Source organism: Phyllostomus hastatus, unplaced genomic scaffold (genome assembly GCF_019186645.2).
Source record: "Phyllostomus hastatus isolate PE091 unplaced genomic scaffold, TTU_PhHast_1.1 phas_scaffold_129, whole genome shotgun sequence".
In the NCBI taxonomy this organism is placed as follows: Eukaryota; Metazoa; Chordata; class Mammalia; order Chiroptera; family Phyllostomidae; genus Phyllostomus; species Phyllostomus hastatus.
In genome coordinates this window covers 28,047,155-28,062,525 of record NW_025334009.1, presented here as the reverse complement: position 1 = coordinate 28,062,525, position 15,371 = coordinate 28,047,155, and the positions used below count along the sequence as shown (strand labels likewise).

The following is a 15,371-nucleotide window of genomic DNA, read 5'->3' as shown; positions in this document are numbered from 1 at the left end:
AGTATTTCCATTTTATAGATAAGGACAGAGACAGAAAGGCAAGGTCAATTCCCAGAGCCAAACAGTTTTCAGAGCCCAGAGCCCAGATTTAAAACAAGAAAGTTTAGCTCACAGCCCACACCCTAACCTGTGATCCTCCTACAGAGCCACCAGGGGACTTAGTTGCAGCAAATGCTGGAGGTGAAGACTTGCATTTCTAACAACCTCCCAGGTGATGCGAATGGACAGGCCTGGGGCACACTTTAAGAACCCCTGCTCTAAATCAGTCTGCTGTGAGTGACAATAAGCGAGACTAGGCCAAAGAGCATGCATCCCACAAATATTCCTGAGCCCTTGCTACACACCAGGTACAGTGCATCTGGTCACCAGCTCCAGCTTGTGTGTGACAGGGAGTGGGGAGCCCACACCTCCAAAAAGTTCTCTAACACCAGCTGGGTGTCCTACAATCCTGCTCAGTTCTGACACTACTTGGAAACAGTGTCAAAGCCCACAGGCCAAGGGCTCAGCCACACAAGACCCCCACTTCAGATGCCAATCCCAAGTCCAGGGTGTCGCCCATACTTCTAACCTAAAAGCTGTAGGTCAGGGGTTCTCACAGCCCCCTCCTTGTCTTTGATTTGTTTGCCAAAGTGGCTCACAGAACTCGGAGAGACATTTACTTACTATGTTGCTAACTTATTATAAAAGGATACAACTCCAGAAAGATAAATGGAAGAGATGCATTGAGCAAGGAGTGGGGAAAGGACAGAGTTTCCATGCCCTCTCCAAGCGTGCCATAATTCCAGCACCTCCAGATGGTCAAAAACTCAGAAACTCGCCAAACCCAGGCCCTTTTGGGGGGTGGGGGGTTATGCAGCTTTCATTACATAGGTGTGATTGATTAAATCACTGGCCATTGGTGACTGAGTAACCTCAAGACTTTTCCCTCCCCAGAAATCAGGAGGTGGGACTGAACATCCAACCCTCAATTAACAGATGGTTTTCCTAGCAAGCTGTCCCCACCCTTAGGTGTTTTCAAAAGTCACCTAATTAACAAACCCAGGTGCAGTAAATAGGGGCTCATTGTGAATGACAAGACACAATTTCACCTTTATGGTCCTGAAACTCTTTCAGGAACCAAGGACAAGAAACAAAATAGGATAATAAAAGATCCTACCACTGCTCTTATATTTTAGGAAATTCCAAGGGTTTGGGAAGCTGTGAGCCAGGAACCCTGGACAAAGGCCAAGAATTTTATGTATTATAAATCAGAGTACCACACTAGGCGATAGAGATAAACTGAGGGCAAGCAGTCAGGGTCCCTGCCCTCAGGACTTAGTCTGTGCAAACAGAGAGCAGTCTGGCTTTGCTGGGGAGCCCCCTCCCCCTGCCCGAGGGTAGGAAGTGCTCCCAGCAGGGGCCCCACCTCTGGGTGTGGGGTCAGGGCGGACACCCCAGAAGAAGTGGATGGCTAAACTGAGACCGGAGGGAGAAGCCGGACTTAGACAGGGGGAGATTCTAAGGGGGAAATGAAGTGTGTCCAACTCAGGGAGACTAGCAGGCACCTGCTGAGGCCCGAAGGGGAAGGAGGTGCTTGCACATTTGGGGCCCGAAGGCAGGTTAGAGAGTTAAGGCACCACCTTTTCTTCTGTCTCCTTGGTGCATCGTCATACAACCTGTGCTACACATCTGTGCCTCATTTTCCCTCATTTGTAAAGTAGGCATGAAAATACCACACTTCCTGGATGTAAAGCTCACATTTCCCCCATTTTAACATTCATAAAATCAGAATGGGTGTTACTATAGATTTGTGCATTTCCTGCCATTTTTCCCTCTCTTCCTTGAAAGCTATTGGCCAACTGATGGTGTCACAGAATTAAAGAAAGGTGGAATCATTTTTGCCTTACCTGTCTCCTGGGGCTAAGAGACTAGGGACTCTCACTGAGATCAGGACCCACAGTGGCTCTCAGCCCAGGCTGCATCCTGGCATCACCTGGGGAGCTTTTCAGTTCTCCCAGTGCCTCGGCCCCATCCCCAGAGATCCTGGTTTCATTGATCTGGAGTAGGAACCTGGTGGGTTTCTGTTTTGTTTGTTTTTTAAAACCCATGTGATTCTAATGTATAGCCAAGGTTGAGAACTGATACCACCTGATCCTACCGCTGGGGTCAGCAAACTACCACCTAGGAGCCAAATCTGATGATTTTGCTAAATACAGTTTTATTGGACCATAGCTACACCCATGTATTATACTGTCTACAGCTGCTTTTTCATCACTATGGCACCGCAGATTAGCTGCAGCAGACACAGCATGACCTAAAAGTCTAAAACGTTTATCTGGTTCTCTCCAGAAAAGGTGTGCCATCCCTTGCCCTATACCTTTGCTATTGCAAGTGTGATTCTTGGCTCAGCACCACTGGGAGCCCGTTGGAAATGCAGAATCCCAGCCCTAGTGAAGCAATCGGTCTGCAGGGAACATCAGCCCCAGAAGGTTTGTGTGCACAGCAAAGTTTGAGGGGCCCTGCCCTGTGCCCCTCTGACTGATGCCACCCTCTCCAGCCACTTTTCTGCCCTCTACCCCTGCTCAGGGCATCGTTGCAATGCTCCTTCCTCACCAAGTTCTTCTTCTGTCCTCATCAATTGGATCTACTTTGTGATTTTTCTCTTATTGTTTTCCTTCCTAGTTCATCTCCAATCTGTGATTAACCCTTCATTTGAGTGTCAGTCTCATTCCTGTCTGTCTGCCCACTAGACTGGACGCCTCAGGAGGGTGGACACCGTGTCTTAGGGCATAAGGTATAAAGTACACTGGGTGCTGCTTCCGAGAGGGAGCCATGGAAAGAAGAAAGAAAGGTGACTTGAGAGTCACTTGATGGGAAAGAACTGAGCCAATTCCTATGCAGAACAGGGAGTGTGCAGCCCAGACGGTCCTGGATGATGAGCAGCTAGTTCAGATTTTTCTCCTTTTGCATTTCAGGGTTCAATAGTACTCAATCACAGAAACGTTGAAGCACTTTGGTAACCCTCTGCAGAGCAAGGATCCAATTTTACCAGCTGTTCATTAGGTGAAATATCCACGTATATAAATCGGGAATTTAATTACAAAGGCAGAGCTCCAAGGATGTGATCACTGCTTGAGAAAGTTACATTTCAGGCTCTCGTTTCCCTTCCAAGGGAATCAGGAAACTCTTAATTGTATTCTATCCTTTTTCTTTCCCTCTTAATCACAACTTGCCTCAACTGGGTGTGGTTTTTTTTTTTTTAATTTTATTTTCTCCAAAATGCCCCTGGGGAGTGAGCATTTTTGAATGGCCAACTTCTTATATGAAGATGAGACACTCCAGCTGCTCTTGTCTAAAGCTGTGGTTGGTGTCTTTCAAAACAGAATCCAAGTCAGATGGCCTAGGCCGACACCGACAGTGAGATGAGACCCACAGTTCTACTGGGGAAGAAAACAAAGTCAAAGAAGAAAGGTAACACTCCAAGGTGCCCTGGTGAGGTGATTGGAGCCATGCCTGCTGCCAGGGCGCCTGGCTGCACAGCCGAGCCCCCCACTAGGAGTGTTTCAAGTACATTTCGGTAGCCCCCTGGAGGGAAAATGAAGTCAGGCTCCCTCATTTGGACACCCGAGCAACTAGGACTCGTACTGTTCATATAACCTTGAGTACGGGCCCACATGTACAGAATCATGATATTTTATACAGTATCTGGGCACCCTGCTGGCTCTGTGTGTCCTTAGTTTATCAGGGAGTTGGGGCTTCCCTGGGTGTGACATGCATGTAGCTGGGTGCATGGATCGTCCCCATCCCCCCCACCCCACCCCAGAATAAAGGCAGGTCAGATATCCTGACGGCTCTATGAATTTTCCTCCATCTCCCCAAGTCCCATGTGAACCGACCCGGCCTTGAACATCTGCACGGCACCCCTCGGCCCCCAAATAAAAGAGCACAGAGTTTGGAAGGGGTTCTGCTGTCCGTGGGAAAGGAGCGTGAGTGAGGGGTGTGGAGACATGGGTTCTAGTTCAGCTGAGAGGCCTTAGGCCAGTCCTTGAACTTAAACTCTCAGCAATTCCTTTTCCTCATCTGTAAAATAAGGTGATTTTAGTATACTTCCTTATCCACTTGTTTCTGTGTGCTAGCCACTGTGTTAGGCAGTGAGTGGGCAGGCCAAGACAAAGAAAACCAGACTTGGTCTCAGTCCTATAGTCCACTGAGGGACAAGGTATTTTTGAAAAAATTATATTAATAAGTGTAAAGTTACAAATGAATTACATGCTATAAAGGAGAGGTTTCTCTAAGACCCTACTGCCAATCTGTCAGTAAGTCTGGTCAGCAGTGCCTTCAACATGTGTTTCAAATTGAACCACATCCCACCCACGTCCCTGCCACGACCGCCTCTTGCCTGCATTCGTACACTAACAGATCCCACGCTGGACTCCTGCCCTTCTTCATGCACCCTTCAAACACGAGCTAGACCTTTGCAGGCATGCATTAGATCAGTATCCCCATGTTCAAACTCTCTAGGGATTTTCCGTTGGGCTCAGATTAAATTACAATACCATAAGCAAGCCTACGAAGCTCTACACATTACGTGTGAGCCCATGACCTGTGATCTCATTCTCCTTACTGTCTCTCTCATTCCTTCCACCCCAGCCGTACTTGCCTGTCTGCTCTGATGGAACATGCCAGAGCTGTTCCTGTCGGGAAACGTCCTCTCCCCAGGAAGCCTCATTTTGCTCCCATGTGCACTCAGGTCTCTGCTTAAATGTCACCTCCTCAGCGAAGCCTTCCAGATCACCCCCTCCACAATGCCCTCCCACTTCCTTAGAGTCAGTCACCCCTTACACAACCACTTTTTCCTAGCATTTAACACCAACCACCTAGAAGTTATTTGTTGGCTTCTCTATTGTTTATATCCTCCCTGGAGGAGGGACTTGGACCATGTTGTTTTCTGGCACCTAAAATAAGGCTTATACCTAAAAAGGGGCTTAATAAATATTTGTTGAATTATTATATACTAAAATGACATGTAATAAGGAGAACTGATTAGCTCAGAGAGGTCAGGAAAGGCTTCCTTAAGGGACCACTATTTAAACTCATGTCTGGAGGAATGGTGAGAGAGGGGAGCGCATGCAAAGGTCCTGTGGCAGGAAGGCCGGCAGAGTGGTCAAGGAACCTAAGGAGGTCCAGTATGAATGGCAGGCAGAGCAAAGGGGAGCGTGATGCACAGTGAAGCTGGAAAGGACGTGGCCAGACCATACATGGCTTCGCATGGCCTATTAATAATTTCTGTCTTTATCCCAAGATCGGTGGGAAGTCATCAAAGGATTTTAATTGTGGGGAAGGGTGGGGGAAGGACAAATCACTGTTTACAAAAATTACTTGAAATGATTTGTAAGACCCATTTTTGCTCTGAAATTCTAGGATTCTATGAAAAGTCAAACACAAAATGAAAATCGACTTTTGAAAATATTAACCTTAGTCAGTTTAAGCTGCATCACCACTCTGGGACTTCATGTTCATGTTGAGTTCAGCTCTCTCCCTTCCTTACCTCCTCTAAAAAAATATTGTCCCAATTTCCTCTTAACATGAAAAATATGACTTCTGAACTATTATTACAACCATGTGAGGATCTGAGTTGAGCACCAGCATTGGGAGTTTCTGGACTTTGAAGCGCACATTTTCCAGCTTACACAGCAGAATGGAGGAGTAGCAGGGTCACGGCTTGTGTGCTACTACACCCTGAATTCACACCCCTCTCCCGACCAGCTGTTGATGCACCTGGAAACCTCAGGCCCTCACATGCGGAAGGGGGGATGATGATGGTATGTCCTCACAGAGTTGTTGGGAGGATTAAGTGGTTAATATAAACAAAGGGCTTAATAAATGCTCAGCTAATTGACATAAATCCCTGGATTAGAGTATTCAAAGATCACCATGTGAAGAGACCTGGGCTCAGCCATCTCCTTCCACTGGGGGTGTCCTGGCCTAGTCATCTCCTGCTTCCTGGCTGAAGCTAGTGGCATGGTGGCAGCCCGGAATGCAGAGCACACGTCTCCTTCCTCGGAGTGGGGAGTTCAGAGGATGTGCAGTGCATGTGATCACAAACTCTCTTTCAGTGTCCAGTGCACCACCCCCACCAACCATGTCTACAGCTGTGGACTGAGATGGCAATGAAATATCTGTGCCTAACTGCATGAAGAAATGGAGGGAAGTAATGGACTGAGAAATAAAATAAATGAACAGATAAATGGAAACCCTCAAGCCTTTGGGAGAAAATGGGCATTGGTCTAAAGCACTGTGCATACAGGAGTACATTTTAATGGATGTATGAGGTGGGTCTCTAACACAGGCACCACCACCAACCACCCATTTACTTATTTTTCTTAGTAGAATGACTGTTGAATATAGATGACTATGTGCACCCACGTTGGGGTATACAGAAAAAATAGAAAAAAAGGGGGTGTACAAACTTCGGGTGTTGATGTAAGGCAGGGCACCCCTGGCTCTGTGAGCTTGACGACTAGATTGTCACAGACTCAGGCCAGTGCACCAAAGCACTGATTTACCAAATAACACCTAAAAGTCTTTAAAGTGACAGCTCTCTGCGGTGCTAATATCCTAATATCCACCCCAATTATGTGCTTAATTCACTCCCCACTATTAACATCTAAAGCACACCTTGCCTTCCTCACTGACCCATGAGAGTCTGTTAATCGGCTGAGTGCTTTCCTCTATCCAGTTAAATCACCGACAAATGTTGGTGAACATTTTCATGACAGGTCCCTGGGGTCCAGTTATTAGGCCCTAATGCTGCCGTTTCAAGACGACAACAGTAATCCTGGAGGAGGGGAGAAGTCCAGCAGGAATGGAGGTTGGGAACAATTTATTACTGCCAAACTCTTGGGGAAAAGCGCCCCAGTTTAGAAGCTGGAATTGTGGCACTAATCCAGCGAATGCAGATGTTGAAGCTTGAAAAGAAGGAGGGCTGCTTGGGAGAAACTGTGTGAGGGAACTAGACGCCATTGTATGTCATTATGTCACTTACATTTCCAGAAACGCCCACTATGCACCGTTTGACAGGACATCAGAAAATCAGGATGCTTTCAGCTGAATGACACTCTCCTTCCTCTGGGCTCCACCCCAAGCTCCTACATCAAAGTGCCCATTTCACTTATACACCCTGGTAAGTGGCATTTATTATCTCAAACATCATAGGGTCAAGTCAAGCATGGTACTCCCCTTCCTAAGTCCATAGGAACTATCATTTATTGAGCACCAACTATGTACTGGGAACCAAAAAACTATTATTTCATCAAATCCTCTTAACCCCCCCTGCCCCGTGCCTATGGTTTCTCCTTTTTTTTAAAAAAGGTTTTTTTTAAAGATTTTATTTATTTATTTTTAGAGAGGGAAGGGAGGGAGAAAGAGAGAGACAGAGAAGCATCAATGTGTGGTTGCTGGGGGCTGTGGCCTGCAACCCAGGTATGTGGCCTGACTGGGAATTGAACCTTCAATGCTTTGGCTCCCAGTGGTTTCTTCTTTAAAGGAGGAAACTAAAACTCAGGGAGCTTATGTGACCTCCCCATGGTCACCAGCTAGTGAGGAACCTGATATCAGCTCCCTTATTTGCGCAACAGATAAGTATCAAACATCTCCTAACTGGCTAGCACTGAAGACAGCTCGGTAACCATGAAAGGCAAAGTCGTCACAGTTTAGCAGGAGAGCAATGTGATGAGGGAAGCTCAGAATATTGTGGGGACTCAAGATAGGGTAGCTTAATAATGCTTACCCAAAGAATGGACTTATTAGCTTAGCCCTCATGGGAGAGAAGGGGTTGGTTAGCCAGAGTTAGAGTTTAGAGAATACTGTTCTAGGTAGAGTAAATTCCAAATGCAAATGGCAGATGGCAGGAGAGACCAAGGTCTCCTTAAAAAACTGGAGGATTGGGAGTGGTGGTAGGAACAGAAGGGGCACAAGGCAGAAGGGGTAGAGCAAACTTGGGTGGCAGGAGGATTGCCAACCACAGTGAGGACTCTGAAGATCACCCAAAGGCCTGGGATGGTTTTCAGCCCAGGAAGGTCCAGGCTTGAGGAGGCCCACTAAGGCTGAAATGTGCAGAGCGCTGGGAGAGGAGAGGACCAGAGGGGCAGGGAGCGGACTAGGAGGCAGTGCTATCTGGACAAAAGGAAGGATGGCGCTTGGGAGCTAGGAGCAGAGGTGACAGGGAGGAAGGAGAGGAATTTGCAGAGAATGTTAGCAAATAAAATCGTTAAGACTTGGGGACTGATTGGATGGGACAGTTGATGAGGGCTGGGGGGAAGGACAGGGCTTCAAGGCTACTTAGGAGTTTTCTGGTGTGACCATTGAGCCGTGCCATTCACAGGATGAGGGCAAGGTTGCAGGGAGGATAGAGGATGCCGTGCTGGGTTTGTGATGGAAGATGTTCAAGTTCCTGTGGGCAGTTAGATGTCTGGGTCTGGAGTTCCTACGAGAGACCTGGCCTGGGCGGAGAGTTGGGGGGTGCATTAGAAAGTAATTGGTAAATGTGATGGCTGATTTTGTGTCAACTTGACTGAGCTAAGTGATAGTAAAACATCATTCCTGGGTGTGCCTGTGAGGGTGTTTCGGAAGAGATCAGTGAGTAAGTGGGCATCAGCCAATCCATGGAGGACCTGCAAGGAACAAAGGAGCAGAGGAGGGGTGGCGAATTCGCTTCAAGTGCTTCAGCTGGAGCACCCACTTCCCCCTGCCCTCGGACCTGGGCACTCGGCTCCCAGGCCTTCAGATTCAGACTGAGTTACACCACTGGCTCTCCTGGTTTTCTGGTTTGCCAATGGTGGATCACAGGACTCTCGGCCTCCTTAGACACATGAGCCAATTCCTGTGATAAATTTCCTCTCGCACATTTCCATGCACACTCCATTGGTTCTGTTTCTCCAGAGAACCCAAACACGGTAGGCGAATGGTGACTGAACCAGTGGAGGAGGTAGGAACACCCAATAGAAATACAGAGAGGCCAGTTCCGTGCTTAAGAACACATGTTTGAGCCACTTCTCATAACCAGCAGAATGTGTTCTTTCTCTAATGACGGGGTCACACTGAGCCCTCACTCTGCTGGGGTCACCCTGAGTCCTCGCTGACATGTCCCTCCATGTCCCCGTGACACAGCCCTGAAACAGCTGATGGGAATTCAGGATCAGGTCACAATCACCGAACTAACTGACGCGGGCACAACAGAAACAGCACTAGCTAAGGACAAAACACTCTTCTCCAGAGAGCAAAGCCCGAGTTCCATTCCTGATTCAGTTTTTGTCTGGAATGGAATCTACAGTATACTTACATTACAGCAAAAACACTGCATTTACTGAAATAGCTAACAAACTTTTGGTAGGTTGGGTCTCCCCCAAAGCAGACGCTGGGCAGGGATTTGTGAGGTTAGTGTATTTAGGGGGTGACCTCAGGGAGCACTGGGCGAGGAGCAGGGAAGTGAGGCAGGGAATCGTTAATGAGCAGGGCAGTTATGCTTCTGGGCAGCTGAGCTCATCACCCTGGGCACTCTTGGAAGATCATCTTAAAAAGTTGCCTCCCCCAAACTCGGAGAAAGCTGGGCTGTTAACTCACCAACTTCCATGTGTGAGTGAGTGAGGGTTGCTCCCAGGGGTGTTAACTCCCAGGCCCTTCTGGACTGCTTCACTTGAATCAGGCATGCCCCCAAGATCAAGGGAAGTTCTCATACCTTCACAGGTGCCTGAAGTAAGAAGTTTCCATCATGCACTGAAACAGTGAGTTCCCGGGAAGGTGGGCAGAGCTCTGGCATCATCTGCTAGCCAGCAGAGCAGAGCAAAGCCTAGACAGAAGGGCAATCCGCTACAATGTATAACATCATCCTCTCAGTGTTACAGATTTTAACTGCCCCCAGGGGAATGTGGTTATGGAGTTGACGACACATGGTTTGTGGTGAGACCCAGGCACCAAAAGATGGCACGTGGGCCGCTTGGCACTGTGGGATTTTGGCCACCAAGTGGTAATTGCCGAAACTGACCATGACTTGTTCATGATCTTCAAAGTTTTAATGTGATTGGACTCATGTACTGGAGATTTTCAGTCAGAATTTCTTTCCAAACATTAATCGAGTTGTTTTTAAAGGACTTGTTCGGTGATTAGCTTATGGTGCTTTTCAAGCCAACACAAATGCCTTTGGCAACTCACTCTGGCAGCATCTGTCCCTCCAAAGTCTGGGATACCGTCCTTAGAGCAAGGCAAAAACCTTCTGAGTCAAATCAATGTCCAATCCTTAACTGCAAGTGGTTCAAGAATGGTTAAACATATGCTTAAGATGTATTCATGACTTTGGAGGAATGGTGAGGCTTGCGTCTCTATTCCCTCTACCGCTAGATCATTTGGGGGGAAACGTTCTGCTCACGGTAAAATAAAATTTGTAAACTTACTTAGACGTGTTATTTGGAACCATACAAAGCATTAGCCTGTGAGATGATCTCAGTCCATCTAGACAACACATAAAGGTAAGATTTAGAGTCAGTAACAGCAGATCAGCTCTTTCTCACTTTAGTGTAAGGGAAGGTCAGACGCGGAGACACCAGTAGAGGAGACACAGTCTCCTTTGTCTTCCTGAGAGTTTGCACGTAGGTGGATGCTCTAAGTGCAACTGCTCCAGGTTTACCTGAGAACCGTACTTCAACCAGACTTGACATTTTAAATCATTTGTGTATCCAATTTTTATTGACTAAGTACCAGGTCCTGTGGAAAGTGCCAGGGATGTGAGAGACACAAGAGATCTTTCCTTCTGCTCATGGCTCATGTTAACCAAACAGTATCCATTTTTATTCACAGCAGTCTCATCCAAATTCCCTGCCATGGCCTTGGGGTCACCCCAAGAAAAGACAGGTTTAAAAGGGTGAAGAATGAGGGGAGGAAGTGAGACCAAGTCTCTCTAAGGATTATTTCTTCTTTAAAAAAATTAGGCCTTTAATGAGTCATTGTTTTATAAAGGCTCATTTAAAAAAAACTTTTTAACTGTCTATTCCCTTGAAGAATTTAAGGTTATTTTGGGAGCCTTTATATTAAAATTCTGAAAATTCAAATAGAATACCTTTTTGCTGAAAGTGGGAAAGACACTTTTGTTATCACAAAACCATTGTCCAAAGAAACTAAAACACTGAGTGCACTTTTGACTTCTCCAGGAAAAGTTGCCCTGAACTGCAAAGCATCAGACATGAAGAAACACACAATGAAATACACGTGTAGTGATGTGAAGATATCACTTCATAAGATATGAAGAAACACAATACGGAACACACAGCCACAACTCCCAAGCCTCTCTTCCAGAACCTCAGCATGCCTGCGCGGTAGGTCTTCCCTTAAATGATCTCTGCAAGTTGGAACACTCCCAGGGAAACGGGGGGATGACAAATGTTTGGCGAGTCATGCGTTATTGTTGATCATGTGTGACACTCCATGGAAACAAGGTATTTCAGTGAGGTCGAAATACAGAATAAAACTGGGCTCAACATTAACTGAATTTTGGGAACACTTCTGTTGGCCTTGATGCTTAAAATTTACCCCTGCCATCACCATCACCCTGTGTATTGAGCCCTTATCATTTTATAAGGATTTTTTTCTCGCCATCCCTAAGAAGTAAGTGGGTATTGCTGCTCCATATGGCAGGTGAGAAAAGACTCACAGGGGTTAAGTGACTGTCCAGGCTGGTCTCTAACTTGAACCTAGACCTGTTTCAGAGCAAAACTAAACCACTTCCTACTTTAAACAACAACAACAAAAAGGTCAGGAAGGGAGGGAAAAGGTTCTGGTCAACATTTGATCACCCTACAATGGTTTTATATTCATGACACTTATAAAAGTAGAAGTATAGAAAATCTAATCTTCATACTTATTTCTTGGGATAGTAGGAGTTGGTGATCTTTGGTTGCAAAGACATCCTCAATAGTCTAGACCACTTGTATTTGTGTGCAGAGGCAGCTGACAGTTGCATACTTTTGAGAAACTGCAGAGGTAGGTGATATTTACTGACAGGGAAAATTTTTTTTCAGTCATTTTAAAGATCACTATATTAGCAGGACTTTGTAGCAGACTGTGCATATAGATGAATAAATAATGCAACAACTTTCATTCACAATTCGTGTAACCTGACCTTCATTTGGTGGCTTAATTAGCTGTTCTTGACAATGTCTGCAAATAAATACATAAATTTTTCCTTTATAAACATTCCAACTTCTCAAAATGTTCTGAAATTCAGACTATCTGAATGGAATGGGAAAAGTAGAAATTACAAGTATATTATGTGTAACAATGTCTTTCTTGAGAATTTTTTCACAAGACGATTTAGTCAAATTAAAAGGTTCTTGTCAGTCCTGGTCAGTGTGGCTCAGGTGATTGCACCTTTGTCCAAGAAAGTTAGCAGATTTGGTGCTGGCTGTTCCCCTCTCCCTCTCTCTCTCCCTCCCTTTCCTTCTCTCTGGAACCAATAAGCATGTCCTTGGGTGAAGATTTTTTTAAAAGGTTTTTATTACTTAAAAAAAAACTAAGAAAATGATTCTCCAATGAGTTTTAACAAAATCTTTTATGTACACCATAAAATTTGACTTTACATGCACTTTACTTCGGAGTGGAAGACGAGCATTTTTTCTCAGGTCCTCCTCTGCACTTATAATATTTTGGAATAAAATGAGGGAGGAGAAAGGAATTCAATGACTTCTTTCATAAGAACAAAAAAACTTTTAGGACCATGTGTTTTAAAACACTTTCTTTAGGTTGCACAGGACTTTTATGTAGATGGTCTTGTCTGTGCAGACGCTAAAAAATAAGCTAAATGGTATAACTTCAAATGGTAGACTTGAAAATTTTATATTAAAAACACATCAGACAGAGCTGTCTTTAACACAGCAATGTGACTGCTATTTCTATTACTATAGAAATTCTTGACAAAAGACTTCTAATATCCTTTCTATCTCAAGTCTTAGGATTTCTTCAACACTTCAGATATTCCTAATCAATATCACTACCAGCATCCCCTACCTAAACACTTCCCCCCACCCCCACTGGCAAACATCATCTTTATCACCTGGGAGCAGACTTCTAAAAAGAGAAATGAGAGATCTTTATGACAAAAGAACACAGAAGAAATCATTTCCTAGTTTCAATGTTCTCCCCTTTTGCAGCCTGCCTCCACCCCTCGTCAAAATTATTTGCACAAGCCCCGGGTGGCGTAGCTCAGTGGATTGAGAGTGGGCTGGGAACCAAAGTATCACAGGTTCGATTCCCAGTCAGGGCACATGCCTGGGTTGCAAGCCACAGCCCCCAGCAACCGCACATTGATTTCTCTTTCTCTTTCTCCCTCCCTTCCCTCTCTAAAAATAAATAAATAAATAAATTTTTTAAAAAATTATTTGCACAGTTGATACTGAGCCAGGTAGTTGGGGTTCCATGCATTGCAGAATGTTCCTGGGCATTCATAAAAAGGCATATTTTTTTCTGTCTTCTCCCCTCCTCCCAAATAACAATAAAACCCCAAGCATCTTTAAAACATTTGGGTGAGGTGAAGGAACAAAAGTACAGGCTGGTTCTGCACAGGCTTGGGAGTGACCCTTCCTGACTCAGGCTGGTTAACTTCATTCATCCGTCCCCTGTCCCCTGCATAGTCCCGTCCCCTGTCCCCTGCCCCCTGCATAGTCCCGAGTGCCTGACACACATCAGTCCCGGTGCTGGGCATGGGGACATACTACTGGGTAAGGCGCCTCTCAGTGTTTGAGGCACTCCGGTGTGCGGTGGGGTAGGTGGAGCAGGGAGCAGAGAGTGACAATGGTGTGCACTGTAGGTTCTCCAACAGAGGGATGCAGAAAACTAAAAGAAAGATGAATGGGGTGAGAGCAGCTAACTCAGCCTGGGGAGGCGAAACACAGGAGTCGATTTGGAGCTGCTAAAACTCACTTCTTACCTTCATCGCAGTCCCCATGCAACCCCCTCTCACTGGCCCATCCCTCTCATGCAAATACCACTTGGAAACCTGGTTCTGGCTCTTACGGTACCAGCGGACTTCAGCTCCAGGACTTACCTAGGGAAAACTTCCACGCGGACCCCAGCCCTGCACTTCCCAAGCCCTGGACCGCTTTCCTCCAGAGGCTCACTGAGCGGACTGAGCACACTGCTTGGAGCGCAGCGCAAAACGCCTCGCACTGCAGGGAGACCGCACGGAACCTCTGGAACCGTGGAAGGGACAGACGGGAGGCAGCGCTGGCAGCCTTTCACCTCTCCGTGTCCTGCTGGCTGGCGGCAGCTCCCACGCCCTTCCTTGACGCTATATAAAGGCTTCTCCCCGCCCCAAGCCGACCCTTCCCCTTCCCGGCGGCCCCGGCCCAATGCATGTCCCAGAAAGGGGGCGCAGCAGAAGGGAGGTGATGAAAGTGGGAGTTGGGGGTATTACGAGGGCTGTAACTGCCCCACCGGCTTCTCCCCAATGTGGAACGTCTACCCTCAGCTCGACCATGGGAGGCTGTTGACCGCAGAGAAATGTGGGCATCCGAGGGGCGCACCTTCTTTGTGAGAAGCGGACTCGCAGGGCACACACATGTCACAACAGGAGGGTTGGAACTGTTGTTGCTGGGCGGCTTTGTCTGTGTTCCAGACTCTCCTTGCGGAGGGCAGGGGCTACAACAGAAGTTGAGAGTCTTGGGGTGGTGGGAACTCCTTCCTCTCGCCCATGAAGGAAGACCACCCACTGCACGCCCCACGATTGAGGTCCAGTGCCATTGGTGGCAGGGGTCACTAGGCGAATATCCGTGACTCTTTTTTCTACTTTTTCTCGATGACTTTCCACTCATGAATCTATCCATTTACTCGTTTCACAGATATTTGCTCGTTTCACAGAGCACCTGCTATGGGCTACTGTGAGATGCCGGAGATCCAAAACCAAATGGGGCTCTCAGCTTAAAGTCTCACTAGAGAGACGTGATGGACACAGGCAACAGGATGGTAATTGCTGGATTGGGTGAGGGCTGCAATGGGAATGTAAAGAAGGGTTGTAACTTCAACTTGGAAGGCCAAAAGAAGCTTCCCTGAAGAAGTTAAGTCCAGACTGAAATCTGAAGAGCATGCTATGCATAAAATCAGGGCAAAGAGTGTGCCAGATGAATGGAACAGCAGCTGCAAAGTCTGGGAAGTTTCATGGAGCACTATTCCCTTTCAGGGGAATCAAAAGTGGTTGTTTTTTTTTTTTTGTTTGTTTGCTATTTACTGTCATCCTAAGTAAAGATAAAAATTTGAAATCTGAGGAAAGATAAACTTGTAGCTGGTAGGACTGGGATCTGAATGTGCCTGCATGGCCCTAGCGTTGGCTTTTATAGCTCACGGTGCCAACG

General features: G+C 46.5%; 1 protein-coding gene across 2 annotated transcripts in view; it reads right to left on the bottom strand.

Moving 5' to 3' along the window:
* COL6A6 (collagen type VI alpha 6 chain) overlaps positions 1-14,240 on the bottom strand; it is a 143,837-nt gene extending 129,597 nt beyond the window's left edge. For both annotated transcript variants that reach the window (XR_006787811.1, XM_045857311.1), the window contains exon 1: positions 14,069-14,240. The gene's annotated coding sequence lies outside the window, so the exon portion shown is untranslated. The remainder of the gene's footprint in view (positions 1-14,068) is intronic.
* Positions 14,241-15,371: the final 1,131 nt, after the last annotated feature.